Genomic DNA, 22966 nt, shown 5'->3' on the forward strand with positions numbered 1-22966 from the left:
TACACAAATGGCCATTTGAAAATTTAGTTTCAGCCAGCAGTTTCAGTGGTGTAGACAGAGACAGTGTGTGTCATCTATGAAGCACGCTTCTGTCTGCTTAAGGATACCCTAGATTTCCAGCTAACTGGGGCACTTTTTTTACTCAGCTTCCTTCCAGTGTGCTGGAGCTGTTCTGAGTTTCTCATAGAATGTAAATCTTCTTTAAAACAAAGGAGAAACACCAGTTTTTTGTAGCTTCTTAGGCCTTGTCTAAACTGCCAGTGGCACGTAGGATATGTGTAGCTACACGCTGCTGTGAAAGGCTGTGGTGGGGGGAAGCAGTGGGGAAAGGCTCTGGCAGTGGGGAGGCAGCCTGATGCTACACTTCTAAAAATAGCAATGTAAAGGAGGGAGGAGTGTAGAGTGCCGTATTGGGTATACACCAGAATCTTAGAGTGTATTGTTACTCTGCTCGCCTAAGCAGTGCCTCACCATCTACACAACTGTTTATACCCATGCGAGGGGGACGTGCAGTGCATGTACTCTGCCATAAGTATAGATATAGAGTCTGTCTTCCTTAACAGAAATGTTATTGGACTAGAGTCAGATGAAAATTTTCAAAAAGATGGCCAGACTTTGGATTACAGTAGAAGCTTATCGTTACAAACACCTCGGGAATGGAGGTTGTTCGTAACTCTGAAATGTTCGTAATGCTGAACAAAACTTTTGTTCTTTCAAAAGTTTACAATTGAACATTGACTTAATACAGCTTTGAAACTTGACAATGTGGAAGAAAAATGCTGCTTTCCCTTTGTTTTTTTTGGTAGTTTACGTTTAACTCAGTACTGTCCTGTATTTGCTTTTTTTGTTTTGTTTTGTTTTGTTGGTCTCTGCTGCTGCCTGATTGCATACTTTTCCGGTTCCCAGTGAGGTGTGTGGTTGACTGGTCAGTTCATAACTCTGAGGTTCCTCTGTATGTGGGGAGTCAGCTGTCAAATTAGTTGCTAGTGGAGTAAAGGTAAAGAAATTAAACAGGTTAGCCTGTAACCTGAGGATAAAATTTAGGTTAGCTGACTACATAATCGGAGTTAAAAGGATTACTTAGGGCTCATAGCCAAGTGGAAAATGTAAGAATTTAGTACAAACAACTCAGATCGACCTTAGGGATTTATATGTACCTCATTATTGTTGTATGTGAGTACAGCCCTTAATGTATTTATCCTCGCAACATCACTATAAGAAGTACTGTTGTCCCCATTTTACAAATTGGCAACTGAGGCACAAAGAGACCAAGTGACCTGCCCAAGATCACACAGGAAGCTGTTAGTGGTGCAAGGACTTGAACTTAGGTCTTCCGTGTTCTAAGCCAGCACCCAAACTGCTAGACAGACTTCTTCTGTTCTAGCTGCTTACTGCGTGATCCATCCAGCATTAATTATTCCCCTTGTTTGCAGTGGCACCAGAGAGCAAGGATTGAATGAAAGAGTGAACTGACCTCTTGCCTTGAGATGTACCCCTTTTAGTTCAGCACAGAGGTACAAAGTCAGAGGGGACAGGCAGGATGCAGGGGAAGTTTTGCACAAATACTGCCCATCTTGTATACCTTGTGTGGATAAGCAGAGACTTCAGTTTCTAATGCCAGAAATTCACCATATTTCATGAGCATTAAAAATGCACTTAAGAAAAGAAAATAACCTGTTCTCTTAGTGTCCTTTTATGTCTAATGCATTAAAATATTTCACAGATATATATGTACTTCAACTCTATTTAGATTTTTCAGTTTTTCAAACTAATATAATCCTAGATATTAGAGGAGACAAAGACACAGCCAGCCATCTAGTTCCCTTAGCTCCTGTGGTGCAAGATTGTCCCTACTGAATACTTACAAGTGCTTTATCTAACTTGCTCTTGAATATTCCAGGGATGATGCTTCTACTGCTGCCCTAGAGAGCATTCTACATTCTTACTCCTCTAACTGCAGAAAAATTTTCCTGATACCTTGTCAAAACTCTCCCTTGAACAATTTCACACTGTTACCTCTCTACTTGACGCCTTGAACAATGTACTTTAACCTCCTCTCCCTGGACACCCTGGAGATATATGTAGACTCTTATCCTGTCATTTCTTAGTCTCCTTTTCTCTCCAAACTGTATATATTTAATTTTCAGTCTGTCTTCCAATGTCAGTTCCTTCATGGCCTTTCTGTTAGTTGGGGCTGCCTCTCTTCCCCTTTGCTGCATCTGTTTTGCACCTTTTTCTCTGAAGTTGCCCTATGGTGTTTATGGTGGTGTTAGAACTGGTGCATACTGAGCCAGCAAGTGAACCAATGGAACAATTTAGTAGCCTACCTGTCTGAGACTAATCAAATAACATGATTTCCAGTTGTCTAGGTCCCGGGGTTCTCTTTTTCATACACTAATGAAATCTATACGTGTGCTGTTCGAGGCTGCGTAAACAAAAAACAACAAAGTTCTCCTCATGGTAGCCAAGTATGACCATGCAGTTGACTGACTGGAAAACCAAGCTCTGTCCCTTGTTCCTTGGGCTTGCGTGGGATGGGAATGCTAGCAAGACAGAAAGCTCAGCTCTAGAAAAAAGGAAAAGGAGTACTTGTGGCACCTTAGAGACTAACCAATTTATTTGAGCATAAGCTTTCATGAGCTATAGCTCACTTCATCGGATGCATGCAGAGAAAAATACAGTGGGGAGATTTTATGTACACAGAGAACATGAAACAGTAGGTGTTACCATACACACTGTAAGGAGAGTGATCAGGTAAGGTGAGCTATTACCAGCAGGAGAGGGAAAAAAACCTTTTGTAGTGATAATCAAGGTGGGCCATTTCCAGCAGTTGACAAGAACGTGTGAAGAACAGTAGGGGGGAAATAAACATGGGGAAATAGTTTTACTTTGTGTAATGACACATCCACTCCCAGTCTTTATTCAAGCCTAAGTAAATGGTTTCCAGTTTGCAAATTAATTCCAATTCAGCAGTCTCTCGTTGGCGTCTGTTTTTGAAGTTTTTTTGTTGAAGAATTGCCACTTTTAGGTCTGTGATCAAGTGACCAGAGAGATAGAAGTGTTCTCCGACTAGTTTTTGAATGTTATAATTCTTGACGTCTGTGTCCATTTATTCTTTTACGTAGAGACTGTCCAGTTTGGTCAATATACATGGCAGAGGGACATTGCTAGCACATGATGGCATATATCACATTGGTAGATGTGCAGGTGAACGAGCCTCTGATAGTGTGGCTGATGTGATTAGGCCGTAGGATGGTGTCCCCTGAATAGATATGTGGACACAGTTGGCAACGGGCTTTGTTGCAAGGATAGGTTCCTGGGTTAGTGTTTTTGTTGTGTGGTATGTGGTTGCTGGTGAGTATTTGCTTCAGGTTGGGGGGCTGTCTATAAGCAAGGACTGGCCTGTCTCCCAAGTTCTGTGAGAGTGATAGGTCGTCCTTCAAGATAGGTTGTAGATCCTTGATAATGCGTTGGAGAGATTTTAGTTGGGGGCTGAAGGTGACGGCTAGTGGCGTTCTGTTATTTTCTTTGTTGGGCCTGTCCTGTAATAGGTAACTTCTGGGTACTCTTCTGGCTCTGTCAATCTGTTTCTTCACTTCAGCAGGTGGGTAATGTAGTTATAAGCACACTGCGGCTGCTAATATAAACTTCTTTTTAAAATTTGGTTTATTTTCTCCTTTTGAGTGTGCTCTGTACTGGGATTTATCGCCAAATGGATGCAACGGTGACAGGGCATTTTTTTTCTCTTTGCTGTGGAACTGTGACAGATAGGGGCTTTGAACCTGTACAGCAGCTACACACACTGGTAAATTATGACATTTCATTAGTTCTGTTTGTCTGCTCTCTCATCCTGGTAGGGAGAGGGAAGAGAAAGCAAGAGAGCAAGGTGGTTGCTTTTAAAGAAGATGAGGGTGCAAGAAAAGGACTATGTAATCTCGACAATAGTAAGAAAAATGACACATTGCAGAATTAAAAGCAAAAGGTTTGTAGCGGAGCGTAATTAGAGAGATTAGACCAGCATCTGAAACTTTCTGAAGTAAGAATTTCTGCACCGGTCCCGACTGAGCTAGGGTGGAAAGAAGACTCAAAGGGGTGTGCTTAGCTTTTAAACTGTAGGCACAGTCAGGTTTGCAGATCTCGGTAAGGAGGTTGTACAACTGAGAGAGACCCTCAGACCAGGTCTAAACTATAAACTTTTGCTGGCGTAGCTAGGTCAGAAAGGGATGTGATGATTTGTGATTTGCCACTGACATAGCTGCGCCAGCAAAAGCCCCTAGTGTAGACCTAGTTATACCGGTAAAACTGCGCATTTGTAGCATGTTTTGTTCGGGGGTGGAATGATATAAGCTATACTGGCAAAAGTACATTTTTGCCTTTAGAAGCTGGGTCCACTCCAGAGGCAGTGTGGATATGGCTTAGATCTTAACCTCTTTGCTCAATTCAAGCATGTTGTGGTAACTTTCAGTGTCCAACAATGGCAATTCATTCTATAGAGAAGAAATACATTCAGATAGCAGCTTCCTAGTGAAACACTGACTATTAATGTGTTTTACTCACCTCTCTTATAGTGATGAAAACATTTGCTATGGGTCTCACAGAAATTGTGGTTCTTGTGGCCTGCTAGGTGGTGGCTGTGGTAACAGTGAAATTTCTCAGCACTCTGTTATGATGTAGGATATGGATATATATATATATATATATATATATATATATATATATATATATATATATAGGCATTCTGCATCTCATACTCTCCACCACCCAGTTTTCCTGACTTCCCGACCCAGCCAGAATTAAAACAAATGGTTGCCTCTCTTGCTAGTTACCCATGCTGCTTCCAGGCTCTGGGGCTTAAGTGAAACTAATGGCAAAGCCAAAGCCTGTCGGAGGAGCTAAACAATGAGTGATATAAACTGTTTCAAAAGAAAATAAAGACAAAAAGAGAAGGATTAGCCTTATATGCAGCTCAGGGTTGGGAAGTTTGAGAGAATGCCTTGAAAGAACTATGGGTGGTGTGGGGGTTGTTATGGTTTTAAATTTAAAAGTAAAAGGAGTAAAAAAGACTGTAGAGTTTTGCTACATTTAATCTGAGCCGGAAGAGCAACATGAGGATAAAGTGATTTATTAACTAAATGTACAAACATGCACATATGGTGAATGCATGCCTCTGAAAATGTTACCTCAAATAACTGAGGGCTTTTTCAGTGTAACTAACAGGCGTTGGGGAAGTGGACCCAGTTCATATTTGAATAATCCCAAATTTTACTGTATGAATGATTCTGGGTTTTTTAAAGTTTTTATATCTCATCCATTAACAGGGCATCTAAGCACCTTCTGACTATAGGGTCATTCCTGAGATGATCTTTTAGGCTACAGTTTAGGAAAGCATCCTTAGTCAGGAGAGCATTTAAGGCTGTGCTTAAGTCCCATTAAAGTTGCTGCATTTTAAGCACATGCTTAGCTTTAGGCATATACTTATGTGCTTTATTGACTAGGGATGGAATCAATCAGGGTTATCTAGGGAGGTTGTGGAATCCCAATCATTGGAGGTTCTTAAGAACAGGTAGGACAGACACCTGTCAGGGATGGTCCTGCCTCAGCACAGCAGGATGACCTCTTGAGGTCCCTTCCAGTCCTCCAACTTTTTGTGTGTTTATGTGCTTTTCTGAATTGGGCCTTAGTGCACATATTATGCTAAAGAATGGCTGAAGGCAACTTCTTACACTTCCACTAAACTTCCTCAAAAAAATGCAGCATAGGAAACTGAGCTTATTTCAGTCAAATAAAATTAAAAACATTATATACTGAACTCGTGGGGAAACGAGATTCTTTCTCCCCACATCCTGAAGGATAAACCCACTTTTCTTCCTCCTAGGTGGATTTATAGCTTTAATAACGCATCATTTCCCAATTGTGCCACCTTTCTATTTTCCCCGTCCTGAAGATGTTTTGAAATTAAAACATAAATTGGGTAATGTTATATTATAGATCAGTAACTTTCATAGCACCTGTGGTCCAGTATAGACTTTCAACAGGAAAATAACTTTCCCATTCTTCTCCCTTCCTCCCCCCCGAGTATCCCAGTTGTCAATTATCTAAGTCTGTGGTCTGTTTGACAAGCATTGAAACACACATCTGCTAGATTTTAAACTGACTATGCCCAGCTATGGAATGGTGAATTGGAATGTTAAAGAGAAACTTGTATAATGCTTTGGAACAGGGGGAAATAAAACATTTATAGAACAGGAAAGTAGTCTGTTTTCTATATATATATCCCTTTTAATTTGCTACTAAACTTAAATGAGAGAGCCTAAAACCCTTCTAATGAAGCAGTTGATGCATGCACATACCTTGATGGTCGAATATCTGTATCAGAAACTTCCAAATAGAACACACTTGATGTGCTGCTGAATACAACTACTGATTTTCTGTATAATATCAATTGAGGACAACAATGTAACAGCATGGTGGAGGCCTAACAACAAAAGGGATTAAATAATGTCAGCTCTTAATATTTTGTAAGTCTATCTTATTTAAGTGCATTAATCAAGAAACAATTTAGAAGTGATTCACTATAAACCACCATTGGCAAGAAATGGATTTTTTTTTTTTTTTTTTTTTTTTTTTTTTTGGTTTCATCCAGTAAAGCATTTTCATCAGGAATAACGAGCCTTTTAGGACCATCACAGGCTGGAGGAGGTCATGTTTCCCAGGTATGAACCTGTGAAAGATGAGGGCCCATGAATGGTGCTTTATTTATTAGTCATTAGAAACAAGGTATTCCAAAAGATCCTCCTCCTGTAGAGAAACTGTTGTTCACCCAAATGTATCTGTATTGAGGAAACCCAGAAGACTTTGAGATGGGGAATTCAGTGTACTTTGGAGACTTCTTTCAAAAAGTTCTAACTTTCAAGGTTGTTAAGCTGTGTCAAGGACAGAAGACACGTGACTTTTCACGTGTAAAACAAGAGCTTAACTCCAAATGGGTATATAACATTTATGAAATCCTCTCTAGGGTGAAGAGCACTAGGTGCTCCGGTAAGTTGGTTCTTGTTGCAAGAGTTCCCGTTGTGCTGTTTCATGTATCTGGATTTAGTGCCGAGGTCCTTTTGGGTTTTCACAGTACATAAATTTGCAGATTATTCAATGAAGCAAAAGGTGTCTCTGATGAAACTATTTTCAGAGAATGTTCTGTATGTAGCTATTCTCCAATTTCTCTTTTGATTTAAAATCAATATAAGTTTATGATCCTAAACCTCTTTTATAAAAGAGATTAATTGTTGGTCAGCTATTGAGAGAGAAAAACATCACATAAAATCAGATTTCTCAAGTAGGACCAGTAGGTTGTCGTCCTAACATTCGTATTCCTGTTATATCTTAGCATGCCTTTTGTCTTCTGCCACCCCTTGCCTCCCATCAAACTGCTTCTAATTAGAGAAAGAAATGAGCCAGATGACTCCCAATGTCCTAGCAGATCAGGTGTATGTTTGTACTTAAAAGATCTACTGAAATAGTTTATAATTTCAGAAAAGAGAGCTCCCCTCCATTCTTCTTACAACCTATAGCAGTGCTTTAAAGTAGGGGATAGGAACTGGGATTCCTTAGTTCTATTCCTGGTTCTGCCATGGACTTTCTGTATGATCTTGGCCAAGTTACTGAATTTACATTCCTCCTGTATAAACCTTCCTTACAAAGGTATTGTCAAGGTTGATTAGAGCCAAATTTTATCTTAAGGCAAAATACTTGTTAGTACAACTTCTAGGAAAGAAGTTGGAACTTTTCTTCCTAATATCTGTAGTGTTCAGACAATACGGTGAAAGACACCCTCGAAATAAGAATCAGATGCATAGATAATATCTTACCATTTGGCCTCTCCTGAAGGTGAAGTTTGTCAAAACACTGTTGCATCTATTAATATCAATGAGCATCTCTATTTATTTGAGTCATAGAGAACCCAAAGCTCATCATTCTCTGAATAATCTGAAAGGTTATAAAAGGAAAAGAGGAGAGGGAGTATCTTGATCCATGTATGATCAGTAGTATTCCTGCAAGAGTATGTATAGGTACCTCTTTTTCAAGGTTACTAGAAAGCAGAGGCTTTCAACTTTTGTCTGAAATTTTTTTTCAAACACTGCTTGTGTTTTGTTAACAGCCCTGTTTTCTCCTCATTTTATCCATTTACTATGTATTGGGGAATGTATACATGTCATTTGGCTGGTTGTATATTATTTCATAATGAGATCATTTCTGTAATTCTGTTGTTCACATGCTGCTGCTTTTGCTGACTTATGTTGTATAACTCCTATGACATGTTTTTAAATGTATATCAAGGGTGCCCAGAGCTTTGGATGGGCACTCTTTGCTGTGGGGTTACTTAGATTGAAATGTGTGTGCAAAGTAAATACCAGGTGTGTGCCTGAATGCTACTTTGAAAGTGGTTTAAAAACCTGGATAGATGCATCTTAGGGGAAAGAGCTGGTCAAAACTTGACATTTCAATTCTGTGGGAAATTTCAGCATCTCAAAAAAGGTTTTGTGCCAGTTAGATATAAAACATTTAAATTTCAGAATTGCCCACAAAAAGGAAACTACAATTTTTTTTTCTTTTTGTTTTTTTGTTTTTGAAAAATTGAACTGTTCCTGTTAGATGTAAAAAAATCTAAATGAAAGGAAGCAGCTGGCTGCCCCTGTCTGTGAGGAACCCTCAGGCTGCTTCTGGAGTCCCCTGTCTTGGACTGGGGGGCTAGAATCCCTGAGAGCTCCATCTTGAGCTGGAACTGCATGAAGCAGTACCTTGGAGCCACAGACCATGGAAGTGCAGGCTCCTCACAGCCAGCCAAGCGAGCTGGCAGAAAACCACACAAATTTCCTACAGAAGTTTGTTAAAATAGATAAGTTTTTCCATTTGAACATTTTGGTTGCATCGAATTGGCATTTTCTGGTAAATCAACCAGCTGTCTTAGGAACAAAGCAATAATCCTGGGTATTGATGTTTATTTTTTGGAAGAAGGAAAACATATGTGCCTGTAAACTGAGTTCTATAAGCATTGTGCTCTTCAGTATGAACTTCCCTTTCATTCAACCCACTGGGACTGCAAATCTGTTTTCATTACTGATAATATTATGAATACTGTATTCAATATATGCCCCTTAAGGTATATATACTGACTGTCTTATGTAAGAGGTTCTAGATTTGCTGGTCAGATCTTATGCAAGGGACAGTATTAAAGAAGGAGGAGCTACAGAAAATACTCATTTTTAGAATGTAACAGATACACGTAAGTAATTTCCGATTAGCTTAGGGAGCTTTTAGTTTAGAGTTATGGCTAAGAGTCATATCCAAAACTGCAAACAGACTTCATGAGAGTTAAATGATTTAATTTTTTCCTTGTTATTTTATCAAAAATTGACAATATGCAGATATATTTTTTTAGTTTTTCATGACTTTCATTTTTGATCTATTAAATGCATTTTAAATCTAAACTAGTTTCTTCTACTTGTGTAAGACCTTTTTACTGTTTGAATATTTTAACATATTTAACATAAGCGGAAAATTGTATAGAAATTACTTTAACATCTATTCTCATTACTTTTTACTGCCAACCTCATCATTCAAATACACACAATACATGTTCAGCTGGTATAACTTAATTATGTTCAATTTGTGTAACTCTGTTATTAAAGACCAATTTTTAAAGAGTTCATTTCTATGCCCTATCCAGTTCTGCTGTTGGCTTAAAGGGATGATTGTATGAAAAACACAATTTTAAGAAGGCACATTTTAAAAAATTACTTCAGGTATCTCTTACTCCCCTCCCTGCTCTTCCTGGGATCCTTGTCCTAACTTTTAACTGATTTAATAAAATGCCTCTGGATGGTTCATCTTCTCCTTCAGTGTCCCTTATGCCCTCTCTCCATGTCTCCATCCTCACATGGAGTACTACATGCAGTTATGCAGATATGCATGCCCTTAAACTCTACACTGCAATTAAAAACCCGCAGCTGGCCAGTGCCAGCTGGCTTGGGCTATAGGGCTGTTTAATTTCAAGGTAGATGTTCAGGCTCGGGCTGGAGCTCAGGCTCCAAAACCCTGCAAGACAGGAGGGTCCCAGAGCTCGAGCCAGAACGTCTACACCACAATTAAACAGCTCCTTAGACTGAGCCTCACCAACCCGAGTCAACTGGCACGGGCCAGCCGCAAGTGTTGAATTCCAGGGTAGCCATACCCTAAGATCTCACATCTCTGCACTGTTAAGAGTGAGAGTGGAAACTTAGGCTATGTACACCCTACAGCTTACCTCAGTATAAGTTATGTTGCTCCGGGGGGGTGAATAAACCGACCTAAGCACCGGTGTGGAAAACACTATGTCGGCGGGAGAGTTTCTCATAGCTACCACTGCTCTCAGGGGCTGGAGTAATTAAATCAAAGGGAGAGCTCTCTCCCATCATAGATTCATAGATACCAAGGTCAAAAGGGACCATTATGATCATCTAGTCCAACCTCCTGCACAACGCAGGCCACAGAATCTCACCCACCCACTCCTACTATAAACCTCTCACATATGTCTGAGCTATTGAAGTCCTCAAATCATGGTTTAAAGACTTCAAGGTGCAGAGAATCCTCCAGCAAGTGACTCGTGCCCCATGCTACAGAGGAAGGCAAAAAACACCCAGGGCCTCTTCCAATCTGCCCTAGAGGAAAATTTCTTCCCGCTCCCAAATATGGCGATCAGCTGAACCCTGAGCATATGGGCAAGATTCACCAGCCAGATACCCAGGAAAGAATTCTCTGTCGTAACTCAGATCCCACCCCATCTAACATCCCATCACAGGCCCTTGGACCTATTTACCATGAATATGTAAAGATCAATTAATTGCCAAAATCATGTTGTCCCATCATACCATCTCCTCCATAAACTTATCGAGTTTAATCTTGAAGCCAGATAGGTCTTTTGCCCCCACTGCTTCCCTTGGAAGGCTATTCCAGAACTTCACTTCTCTGATGGTTAGAAACCTTCATCTAATTTCAAATCTAAACTTCCCGATGGCCAGTTTATATCCATTTGTTCTTGTGTCCACATTGGTACTGAGCTTAAATAATTCCTCTCCCTCTCCAGTATTTATCCCTCTGATATATTTATAGAGAGCAATCATATCTCCCCTCAACCTTCTTTTGGTTAGGCTAAACAAGCCAAGCTTCTTGAGTCTCCTTTCACAAGACAGGTTTTCCATTCCTCGAATCATCCTAGTAGCCATTCTCTGTACCTGTTCCAGTTTGAATTCATCCTTCTTAAACATGGGAGACCAGAACTGCACACAGTATTCCAGGTGAGGTCTCACCAGTGCCTTGTATAACGATACTAACACCTCCTTATCTCTACTGGAAATACCTCGCCTGATGCATCCCAAGACCGCATTAGCTTTTTTCACAGCCATATCACATTGGCGGCTCATAGTCATCCTGTGATCAACCAATACTCCAAGGACCTTCTCCTCCTCCGTTACTTCTAATTGATGCGTCCCCAGCTTATAACTAAAATTCTTGTTATTAATCCCTAAATGCATGACCTTACACTTTTCACTATTTAATTTCATCCTATTACTATTACTCCAGTTTACAAGGTCATCCAGATCCTCCTGTATGATATCCTGGTCCTTCTCTAAATTGGCAATACCTCCCAGCTTTGTATCATCCGCAAATTTTATTAGCACACTCCCACTTTTTGTGCCGAGGTCAGGAATAAAAAGATTAAATAAGATTTGGTCCCAAAACCGATCCCTGAGGAACTCCACTGGTAATCTCCTTCCAGCCTAACAGTTCACCTTTCAGTATGACCCGCTGTAGTCTCCCCTTTAACCAGTTCCTTATTGATTCCCATCTTATCCAATTTAACTAATAATTCCCCATGTGGCACGGTATCAAACGCCTTACTGAAATCGAGATAAATTAGATCCACTGCATTTCCTTTGTCTAAAAATCTGTTACTTTCTCAAAGGAGGAGATCAGGTTGGTTTGGCATGATCTACCTTTTGTAAAACCATGTTGTATTTTGTCCCATTTACCATTGACCTCAATGTCCTTAACTACTTTCTCCTTCAAAATTTTTTCCAAGACCTTGCATACTACAGATGTCAAACTAACAGGCCTGTAGTTACCCAGATCACTTTTTTTTTTCCTTTCTTAAAAATAGGAACTATGTTAGCAATTCTCCAATCATACGGTACAACCCCTGAGTTTACAGATTCATTAAAAATTCTTGCTAATGGGCTTGCAATTTCATGTGCCAATTCCTTTAATATTCTTGGATGAAGATTATCTGGGCCCCCCGATTTAGTCCCATTAAGCTGTTCGAGTTTCGCTTCTACCTCAGATATGGTAATATCTACCTCCATATCTTCATTCCCATTTGTCATGCTATCATTATCCCTAAGATCCTCATTAGCCTCATTAAAGACTGAGGCAAAGTATTTGTTTAGATATTGGGCCATGCCTAGATTATCCTTAACCTCCACTCCATCCTCAGTGTTCAGCAGTCCCACTTCTTCTTTCTTTGTTTTCTTCTTATTTATATGGCGATAGAACCGTTTACTGTTGGTTTTAATTCCCTTTGCAAGGTCCAACTCTACTTGACTTTGAGCCTTTCTCACTTTATCCCTACATGTTCTGACCTCAATAAGGTAGCAAAATCCCTCCCATCTTCCACTCCTTGTATGCTTTCTGCTTTTTCTTAATCACCTCTCTGAGATGCTTGCTCATCCAGCTTGGTCTACAACTCCTGCCTATGAATTTTTTCCCCTTTCTTGGGATGCAGGCTTCCGATAGCTTCTGCAGCTTTGACTTAAAGTAATCCCAGGCCTCCTCTGCCTTTAGATTCACAAGTTCGTCAGTCCAATCCACTTCCCTAACTAATTTCCTTAATTTTTGAAAGTCAGCCCTTTTGAAATCAAAAACCCTAGTCGCAGATTTATTTTTGTTTATCTTTCCATTCAGTTTGAACTGAATTAGCTCATGATCACTTGAACCAAGGTTGTCCCCTACAACCATTTCTTCTATGAGGTCCTCACTACTCACCAAAACCAAATCTAAAATGGCATCCCCTCTAGTCGGTTCAGCAACTACTTGATGAAGGAATCCATCAGCTATCGCATCTAGGAAAATCTGAGCCCTATTATTATTACTAGCACTTGTTCTCCAGTCTATATCTGGGAAGTTAAAGTCTCCCATGATCACACAGTTTCCATTAGTATTTACTTCATTAAAAACATTAAAGAGGGCTCTGTCCATATCCAAATTAGTCCCAGCGGTCTATAACACACCCCAAGCGCTATCACAGGGGAGGCTTTAGTAGTTTTCTTCCCCAATGTGATTTTTTGCCCCAATGGACTCTGTCTTATCCATTCCATCGCTTCTTATTTCTTTACATTCTACCTCATCATTGATATACAATGCCACTCCACCACCTTTGCCTTTATTTCTGACTTTCCTAAACAGCGCATACCCTTCAATAGCTGTAGTCCAGTCATGACTACTATTCCACCATGTTTCTGTTATCCCTATAATATCTGGTTTCACTTCCTGCACCAGTACCTCTAGTTCCTCCATTTTGTTACCTAGGCTCCTCGCATTGGTGTACAAACATCTTAATTTTTGCTGTTTGTGCCTAATCGGGTAAAGAATGTGAGCGAGGTCAGTCATTCTACAGCCAGTATGATCTATTAGACTGGTATCCACTTCCTCCTTATGTCCATTCTCCTAGTCATGGATGTATCCTTTCTTACTTTGTTTTCTTCCCTCTCAATGCTAAAATCCAGCATGGAGATTACCTGAACATCTCATAGAATCATAGAATATCAGGGTTGGAAGGGACCTCAGGAGGTCATCTAGTCCAACCCCCTGCTCAAAGCAGGACCAATCTTCCATTTTTATCCCAGATCCCTAAATGGCCCCCTCAAGGATTGAACTCACAACCCTGGGTTTAGCAGGCCAATGCTCAAACCACTGAGCTATCCCTCCCCCAACCATCTCCCCCCAAATTCCTAGTTTAAAGCTCTCTTTATCAGTTGTGTCAGCCTCCATCCTAGAAGTCTATTTCCTTCCCTACTCAGATGAAGTCCATCCTGAGAGAACTGTCTTCTGTCCATGAATGCCTCCCAGTGGCCATACATCCCAAAGCCCTCCTTATAGCACTACTGCCTGAGCCATCTGTTGATAGTCATAATCTTGTCACACCTTTGTTGCCCTTCTCTAGGAACAGGCAGAATCCCACTAAAGATCACCTGAGCCTTGATTTCCTTAAGCGTCTTCCCCAGCCTGGCATATTCTCCCTTGGTACGTTCCAGCGAGAATCCTCTGGTATCATTTGTTCCCACATGAAGGATAATCAATGGATTCTTTCCCTCTCCCTTTAGGATCCTTTTCAACCTCAGGTCTACATCTTGTATCTTAGCACCTGGAAGACAGCACACCCTTCTATTCTCTGGATCAGCTCTGGTTACAGGCCTGTCTATTCTTCTCAGTAAGGAGTCCCCAATCACATAGACCTGCCTTTTCCTGGTGACAGTGCTATTCTCCAGTCTGTCCCCTGTTCCTTCTGGCCTCAAGTTTCTTTCCATTCCTATTCTCCCCTGTAATCCTCTGGAACCCATCCTGTATCCTCCTGGGGCTCATATTTGGTGTAGTCTCCATTGACTCTTCCCTTTTCCGATAGGACTAGCTTCTCTTCTCTTCTTCCTTACCCTTCCACCTTCAGTGACCACCAGCTGAGCTCCTTCTTCATTTTCCAACTCTGCAAACCTGTTCTTGAGCTCTATTTCTCTTTCACTAGCCCATCTTGTCCTATGCCTGGTTCTCCTAGTCACATGCTTCCACTGTCCACTTTCCTTACCCAGCAGTCTCCCCTCAGAATTCTTCAGTCCTGCTTCCATCTGCAAGTCTGCATCTGCCTCGTGTCTTTGCTCCATAATCTGCTCGAACCCCCTTCTAAACTCAACCAGAGTTTCCACCTGCATCTCCAATCCTCAGATCTTCTCTTCCATCAGCTCTATCAGGCGGCACTTCTTTCCAGATACCCCCTCCAGGATCATGTACATACCGCAGCTTCCACATCCAGTCATCTTCATTGTGTCTTCCACTACATAGGTCACTCCCACTGCTGCCTCTGTAGCTGTGATAGCCTTCTCGGCTAAATCCTGTTAATCTGGGAAACACAAACCACACCAAAACACCAGCACCCACAACAAAAACAAACCCAAACAAGCACTGCAATGCAAACTCCCACTGAAACGCCCCTGTTTACTGCTCTGTTGGCTGGCTCCTGTGGTGCTGCAGCTTAGAGCATTTGCGCTAGCAGTGCTACAGGGGCCAGCTACAAGCTCTGTACTGTAGGCGTAGCCTGAAGAACAGCAAAGAGATAAAATGCAGAAATTGAAAGCCAGAGGCCAAAATTAGTGCTTTGCTTCATAACACTGTACACTGAAATCAGGTAACATAAAGGCAGAGCCAGCCTCTGCCAATAGGGATTAGGAACTATGAAAGTCAGATAAGATCCTGAAAGGTTGAGAAGGAAGAGAACAGGAAGAAGTGGTGTTAATATTAACTGCTAAATCCCACAGTGCCACTTCATTCCCATAAATCAGTTTTGACACACACTTAGGCTTTGTCTACATATGATACATTCACTGTGCTATGAACCATGTGGTCCACTGAGCACATTTATAAAACACATCATCCCCACCCGCCCCACCTTGTAGTGCTCCACATGGCTTTAGAGATGCATGTTCAGTACTGTTTGGATTAGACTTGCATTCACTAGAGTTAAGTACTGGTTAATCAGTGCAGACTGAAATGATTGACAGTTCTCTCATTACTGTCCCAATGTGTCCTGGTGGCCTTTCCAAAGTCTCCCAGAATGCACTGCTTCTGGAACCTGTGCTGGGAGCTGGGAATAGGTCTTACAACTGAAAGTTCTCATCAGCACTAGCTTGGACTTGGGGCAAATTGCAACGGTTCACATAAGTTAGTGGGGCTAGTGTGGGTGCAGTGAATCATTTGTGCCTGAAATGGTGCAATCATATGGGTTCAGCTAGGAACTTAGTAAGGACACATCCTTCTGGGCCGTACCCTGCAGTCCCTGGTCAGGCAAAATTCCCATTTGAGCCAGTAGGAATTTTTTTTAAAGATCCAGTTCAATACCTCTAATGAACTATAATAGTGACAAAACTGATATAAAATGAAAATTGCTGCTGTTACTCCCACTGTTGATGTTTCCTGGATATTACTTCACATGATGATATTCCTGAAATTGGATAATTGGTTTTGTAGAAAAGGGGGAGGAAAATACTTGGCCCCACTTAGCATTAACATCAGGGATCTTTCGTGGTCTGAGTACAATGAATTTGTTCTTGATTCAGATCTGTTCTTGAACCCCAGGGCCAAGTACACTAGCCCTGTCGGGGAGAAGACGTCAATAATTCAGATCACATTATTCTGCATGATGCTGACAATTCAATCAGCAACACAGTTGCCTATGTTTCAGAAACGTTTAAAATTCCTAGTTATATAGGAAGTTAATTTGAAAGAGCAGCTGAATGCCTCCTGGAAAACATTGAAGTATTTCTATTTAGCACCCATTCTGCTTGCTTGCTCTGTCGTATATTTTCTGCATTTCTCTAACCTTGTTCTTGATGACAAAAGACATTTGCGTGAGAACAGGATCTTTGTTTCTTAAGTGCTCATCTGTTCCTGCTGTTTATTTCCCATGTAAAGTCATAATCCCCTGCTTGTGGCATCACAATTGGTTGCAGTGGAAACTATTATGTTGTCACAAACAGAGGACTATGGCTTCAGGTGGGGGGATAAGCAGCGGGAACAGATGAACTCTTAAAAACAAAAATGCTGTTTCATGTAAATGTCCCTAGTAATAAAGAACAAGGGGAGGGGAAATACAATGCGGGAGGGAAAGAGAAAATCAGTATGAGCAGAAAGAAAAGGAGTACTTGTGGCACTTTAGAGACTAACCAATTTATTTGAGCGTGAGCTTTCGTGAGCTACAGCTCACTTCATCGGATGCATACCATGGAAACTGCGGCAGACTTTATATACAATCTATATAAAGTCTGCCGCAGTTTCCACGGTATGCATCCGATGAAGTGAGCTGTAGCTCACGAAAGCTCATGCTCAAATAAATTGGTTAGTCTCTAAGGTGCCACAAGTACTCCTTTTCTTTTTGCGAATACAGACTAACACGGCTGTTACTCTGAAACCTGTCAGTATGAGCAGACTTACTTCTGAAAAGTGGGGCTCATGGTTTTCTTTCAGGCAGGAGCAGCTACTTTAAATTTGGGACATGTCTATGCAGAAAAATTTATTTTTAAATTCGTTTTTTTTCTGACTAAAACCTGAACAAACAAACATTCTCACTCAAATGTGAGAGAGACTGCATGTTCAGGATTTTTTATCCTTATCTCAAGCTTTTTTTTATTCCTGTGCAAATACATCTGTTCTAAAGAATTGTTAATATTAAGGAAGCATCCCCTTTTGAATGCTGATAGGTTTATTGGGAGCCTGGCTCCCACCAATTCGGCATGGAACACTTGCACTGGATAAAGTAGGAGGACAGTGCTGGAAGCACATCTATGTCAGACCACTGAGCCAACCTACCAAATGCCCTCATCCCACAGGCTGATCCCATTTAAAACCATAAGCAGCAAGCTGACATTTATCTTCAGAACATTCCGTTTTAGAATATTGAAATACACAGTAGAAATCTCAGCTTGTACCTTGTTTTGGTTTTATCTGCGACTTTTTTTCCCATGCTGCTGTTTTGTCCTTTGTCAATGGCAGGCTTCAACACTCTGTGAAAACTGAAAGATTTATAAAAACAGCAGAAACTGGGGAGCAGAATGGGAATGGCGATGGAAGAGAGATTAGCAACAAAACCTATTATGTTCCTTCTATGGGAGCTGCCAATTGGTGTGCTTTCATTAAAATTCTCCTTGTTAGCTTGGGTGATGCGTTGGGGTGAAGGGCTATTTGATGTTTGAGAAGTAGTGAGAAGTTAGCTTTCTAATGATGGACTAATTAGAAAGTCCAGCCTAGCAGGATCCATGGAAATTGATTTGCACAGTGCCATTTTTGCTAATGAGAGTCATGAATACATGTTTGCAGCCCTTTACTTACTTTTCCTCCCTACAGCTAACGAAGGAGAAGTAATCATTAAGAGCTTAGTTATAATCTATACAGAGTTTCCATTACCTTGTAGGAATAGCCAGACTTTAAGAACTCCAATTTTAAATAATGCTCTTTGTTGAGGAATGAGCTCCACAGGTTTTACTGTTGTAAAATAAGTATGTTTTCTAACACATCTCTACTGATGGTTCTTCCAGGTGTACGGTGAGATAATATTTTTCTGTGATTATCAATAGGCTACCCACAGTGAAGTTTATTGCAGTATGAGACCTAAATATAGCCATAATCAAACTTCTGATAAATTGGCTATTTGATTTTTCATTTTATTCATCTGTGGGTACAATAGGTACTCCCACAAATATGTCAATTTACATGTTTTTCACTCAAAACCTTGATAAAGGTAATAGTGATTGATAATAGTTAATAACTATAATAGTGCTAATGTAATTTACTTAGATTTCTGTAAGATGTTTGACTTGGTACTGCATGACATTTTTATTAAGAAACTAGAACAATACAAAACTAGCACAACACAAATGCAATGGATTAAAAAACTGGCTAACTGGTACCATCTCAAAATGTAATTGTATTTGGGGAATTTTCATTGAACAAGTGTGTTTCTAGTGAGATTCCAGAGGGTTGGTTCTTGGCCCAACTCTATTTAACATTTTTATCAATGACCTGGAAGAAAATATAAAATCTTCACAGATAAAGTTTGCAGATTATACAAAAACTGTGGGAGTGGTACATAATGAAAGAGGACAGGTCATTGATCCAGAGTGATCTGGATTGCTTGGTAAGCTAGGTGTAAACAAACCATATGCATTTTAATATGGCTAAATGTAAATGTATATGTACCAACAAAGAATGTAGGCCATACTTACAAGATCGGGGACTCTATCATAGGAAGCAGTGACTCTGAGAAAGTTTTGGTGGATGATAAACTGAACATGAGTTCCCAGTGCAACACTCTGGCCAAAAGGGCTAAAATGTGGTCCTTGGATGCATAAACGGGGAAATCTCAAGTAGAAATAAAGAAGTTGTTATTTTACCTTTGTGTTTGGCACTGGTGCAACTGCTGCTGAAATACTGCATGCAGTTTTGGTGTCCATAATTCAAAAACTATGTGGATAAATTGGAGAGGGTTCAGAGAGGACCACAAGAATGATTAGAGAATTGGAAAACGTGTCTTAGAGAGAGACTCAAGGAGCTCAGTCTATTTAACTTGATAAAGAGAAGGTTAAGGGGTGACTTGATCAGGCTGTGAGTACCTACATGGGGAATAAATATTTGATAATGGGTTCCTCAGTCTAGCAGACAGTGATTCAACAAGAGCCAATGATTGGAAGCTGAAGCTAGACCAATTCAGACCGGTAATAAGATGTACATTTTTACGTGAGGGTAATTAACAATTGGGACAATTTATCAAGAGTTGTGGTGGATTCTCCATTGGTGACAATTTTTAAATCAAGATTGCTTGGCTGGTTTCTTTCTTTTTTTAAAAAGATTAGCTCGATTTCAAAAGAAATTATTTTAGGGAAGTTCTACAGCCTCTGATACACAAAAGGTTAGACTAGATGACCATAATGGTCACTGCTGCCCTTGGAATACGTGATATTTGTGTGAACAGAACAAAAATTTGCACTTTGGGGAATAGCTCACACAGTGACATCACTGCATATGCACTTACTGAGTTCATTTGTGCAAATGCTTTTAACTTACCTAGAGGATGCACACCTGATTGAAAACTGAGGCCTTTGTATGTAGAGAGGAACGCCCTGAAAAGCAGAATCCTTGTGGGATGGGGATCTTTCTGAATCAAATGTATCTTGACACATGGAATGTGTCTGCCTGAAACCAGGTTCTCAGTTGTCCCCAAAATGCATCTTTCTAACTTATTTTCCAAATTGGCCAGTGTTGGTATCAAATATGGTGTAAATGTACACAGGTCTTCCCAAGCCAGTCATCTCAAATATACCGTGTTCCTTTCACTTACACCTCCAGTCACTTTAAAATAAATAATAATAAATAATAAGACTGACTTTATTCAGTTCTCAGCTCCCTTCACTTATTTTGCTTTTTTAAAAAGTACATTCTTAACTATGTAAGCGGATTGGTATGAATGTAGCTATAGACCTTGGGAGTTGGCCAAGAGGAGTTTTTTAGATACCTTATTGAGAACACTTCCAGTGGAGCGGAAGGTACAGAAGGGAATTAAGTAAAATTAAGGAACATGGGTAAATTGTCTGTTCAAGGAGCTGAGAGGTAGAGGTAGCAGGGAAATAAAGGGGCTTTTTTGTGGATTGGGGGATGCTAGAGATCGCTCTTACGCAGAGAGGGAGAGATTGAGGCTGTGGAGTTGGGCCTAGAATCAATGGAAATCAACAGCTAGAACTGAAGATGTCAGCCCCACTTGAAGGAGTTGGAAGCAGAGTAGGTGAGAAACCTAAGAATCAGTAACTAGGAGAAAGAATGAGAATTACAAGGGGAGGGGATCATGTCAGAATGTGTCAGTCTCCTCCTGAAAGTCAGCAAAATCCTGGGTGAAAAGGGAGAGGGGAAGAGGAAGGGCTTGAGAAGCCAAAGGCAACAAATAGGCATTGAAGTTTTGTAAGGACCTTTAACAATGCTTCCAATAAGGACCGGGACAGAGTTTGGTGCCCGGGGATTGGAAGTCATTCCATGCATAGCTGTTTGAATGGAAGCAAGGACAAAGGTGAGGGAGTGGGGTGTGTGGATATGTGAGTGAGTGAGTGAAAGAGAGAGAATGTCAAGTGTAAGGTCTTGTTTTCACGGAAAAACAAGGCACATTGTTTACCTTCAGGATAACAAATGCACATGTACTGAAGACCAGGCACTTTGGTTTTACCAGGAGGAAAACTAGGCTAGGTCAGCACTATACTTCTGCCTCGGGTTGACCACACACAGTTGATGTCACAGTAAAACCAAATGACTTGTCTTCATTGTTCCTTAGCTTGGGGTAGCTCACATGCATTCATTATCCCAAGGTAAAATACATCTTGTTTAGCAGTGAAGACAAGGCCTGAGGATACATCTACACATCAAAAAAAACCTGGCAGAGAGTTTCACAGCCAGGGTCAACTGACTTGCGCTCCTGCGACGGGGCTAAAAATAGCAGTGTAGATGTTTGGACTGGAGACCAGGCTCAGAGACCCTCCCCTCTCACTAGGTTTCAGAGCTGGGGCTCAAGCCCGAGCCCAAACAAATACACTATTTTTAACCCTGCAGCATGAGCCCTGCAAGCCTGACTCAGTTGACCCAGGCTCTGAGCCTCACTGCCATGGGTCTTTTTTTTGCTGTGTAGACAGATGTGTCCTAAGTGTGCTCATCTAAAACTGATTTTTTTTCCCTAAAAGCTTTTTTTTTTGTCCTGTCACCAGACTCCCCACCCCAACCCCCATTCCAAAAATACTTCTTCCCAAAACTACCCTTCTTCATCTTGCTGAGATGCGGACCAACAAAAGGAATTCAATTCATAGTTAAGGCTCCATCTGTAACTCCTCTTTTCTAATGTTGTATCCATGCAACATAACTTCTCATACAGATCTGAAGCTGACAGAGCCCAGGAACAATGGGGTCAGCATCTCTTAGTGCAGCCCAACCTCAGTGGTGTTTATTTTTTGTCTGGTTTTGTTTTTTGTGGGGTTTATTTTGTTTGTTTGTTCAGTTGAAACTTCGTAAGACATTCAAAGAACCCCAAAACCCTTGGGCGTTTACTGCGCTGTTCCTGAGGCAGACCTGCATGCAGAATTCTGCGAGACTTATCACATAGCATCTAAATCTCATGATGACACTCTGAAACTTTAAAAGCTTCCCTTCATTTGAATTGGCTCTTTGAGCACAGACAATGTCCATTTAAAAACTAAAATCTGCAAAAGCAATGGTGCAGAGTCCCAGCTCAGAAGAAGCTAATCCAAAATGGCAACTGGGGAAGATCCTCCAAAGTAGTGGCCTGGGAGTTCCTCATAGCCCATTCTGGAGCTTTCAACATTTATAATATTCCTCCTAAAATGCTCTTTGAGTTATAATATATCCTGTAATGCATATTCTTATGGGTTTGCCACACTTTTAAAGTGATGCTACTGCATCAAGGTTGATAAATAGATCGTATTTTCATGCTTGCTTTAGAGTGTATGTCCTGTAGCTATGTGTTTAAGAAAGTATCATAGTTCAAAGTATTGACCTGTTTGCCTTTTAAAGTTGTCTGTTGGCTATATCAGCAAGACAATGTCCTGCATTGCAGAGCAGTAGTTTGCCCATCATTCTTGCATGGTTCTGATAGATGTATTATTTAACTACAGCATACTATATAAATTATATATAAAAACATATTGTGGAGTACCCTCTTGGCGAACGGATTTTGCCAGGCAGCCATTATTGTTAATGGGGGTTATGCGGCTAAATCCCCACTCGCTACACTAAAAATCTACACTGCTTTGTATGTACAGCAGGAGAAAACTAGCCATACATCTGAAAAGCCAGTAGATCCAAAGGGATTCAGCAGCTGTTTTAAAAATAGATATAATGGGAAGGAGGAAGCCGTGGACCGAGAATTCACACTAATAATTACAGAACGCTCTGTGAACAAACTTCTTAACCTGTCAGTATTCAGATAAGAGATATGGCCTTCCACTTCCAGAGGCACAAAATTACTTCACTGAGATAAACTGAAATAATAACAAAAAAGCTACTTTAATGAAAAAGTAATGAGTGATGCTAGAAACCTAGGAAATGCTGTATAGGAATAAACCAATGGGCC

At 40.6% G+C, this 22966-nt stretch overlaps 1 protein-coding gene and 1 long non-coding RNA gene across 3 annotated transcripts in view; both read left to right on the forward strand.

Annotated features, from left to right (window-relative positions):
* LOC125638118 (transmembrane protein 263-B) overlaps window positions 1-22966 on the forward strand; it is a 308802-nt gene that overhangs the window by 113284 nt on the left and 172552 nt on the right. The window lies entirely within an intron of this gene.
* The window catches only part of LOC125638120 (uncharacterized), a 124102-nt gene that overhangs the window by 71976 nt on the left and 29160 nt on the right, over window positions 1-22966 (forward strand). The gene's annotated exons all lie outside the window — the stretch shown is intronic.

The sequence above is a fragment of the Caretta caretta genome, chromosome 6 (genome assembly GCF_965140235.1).
Source record: "Caretta caretta isolate rCarCar2 chromosome 6, rCarCar1.hap1, whole genome shotgun sequence".
NCBI lineage: Eukaryota > Metazoa > Chordata > Testudines > Cheloniidae > Caretta > Caretta caretta.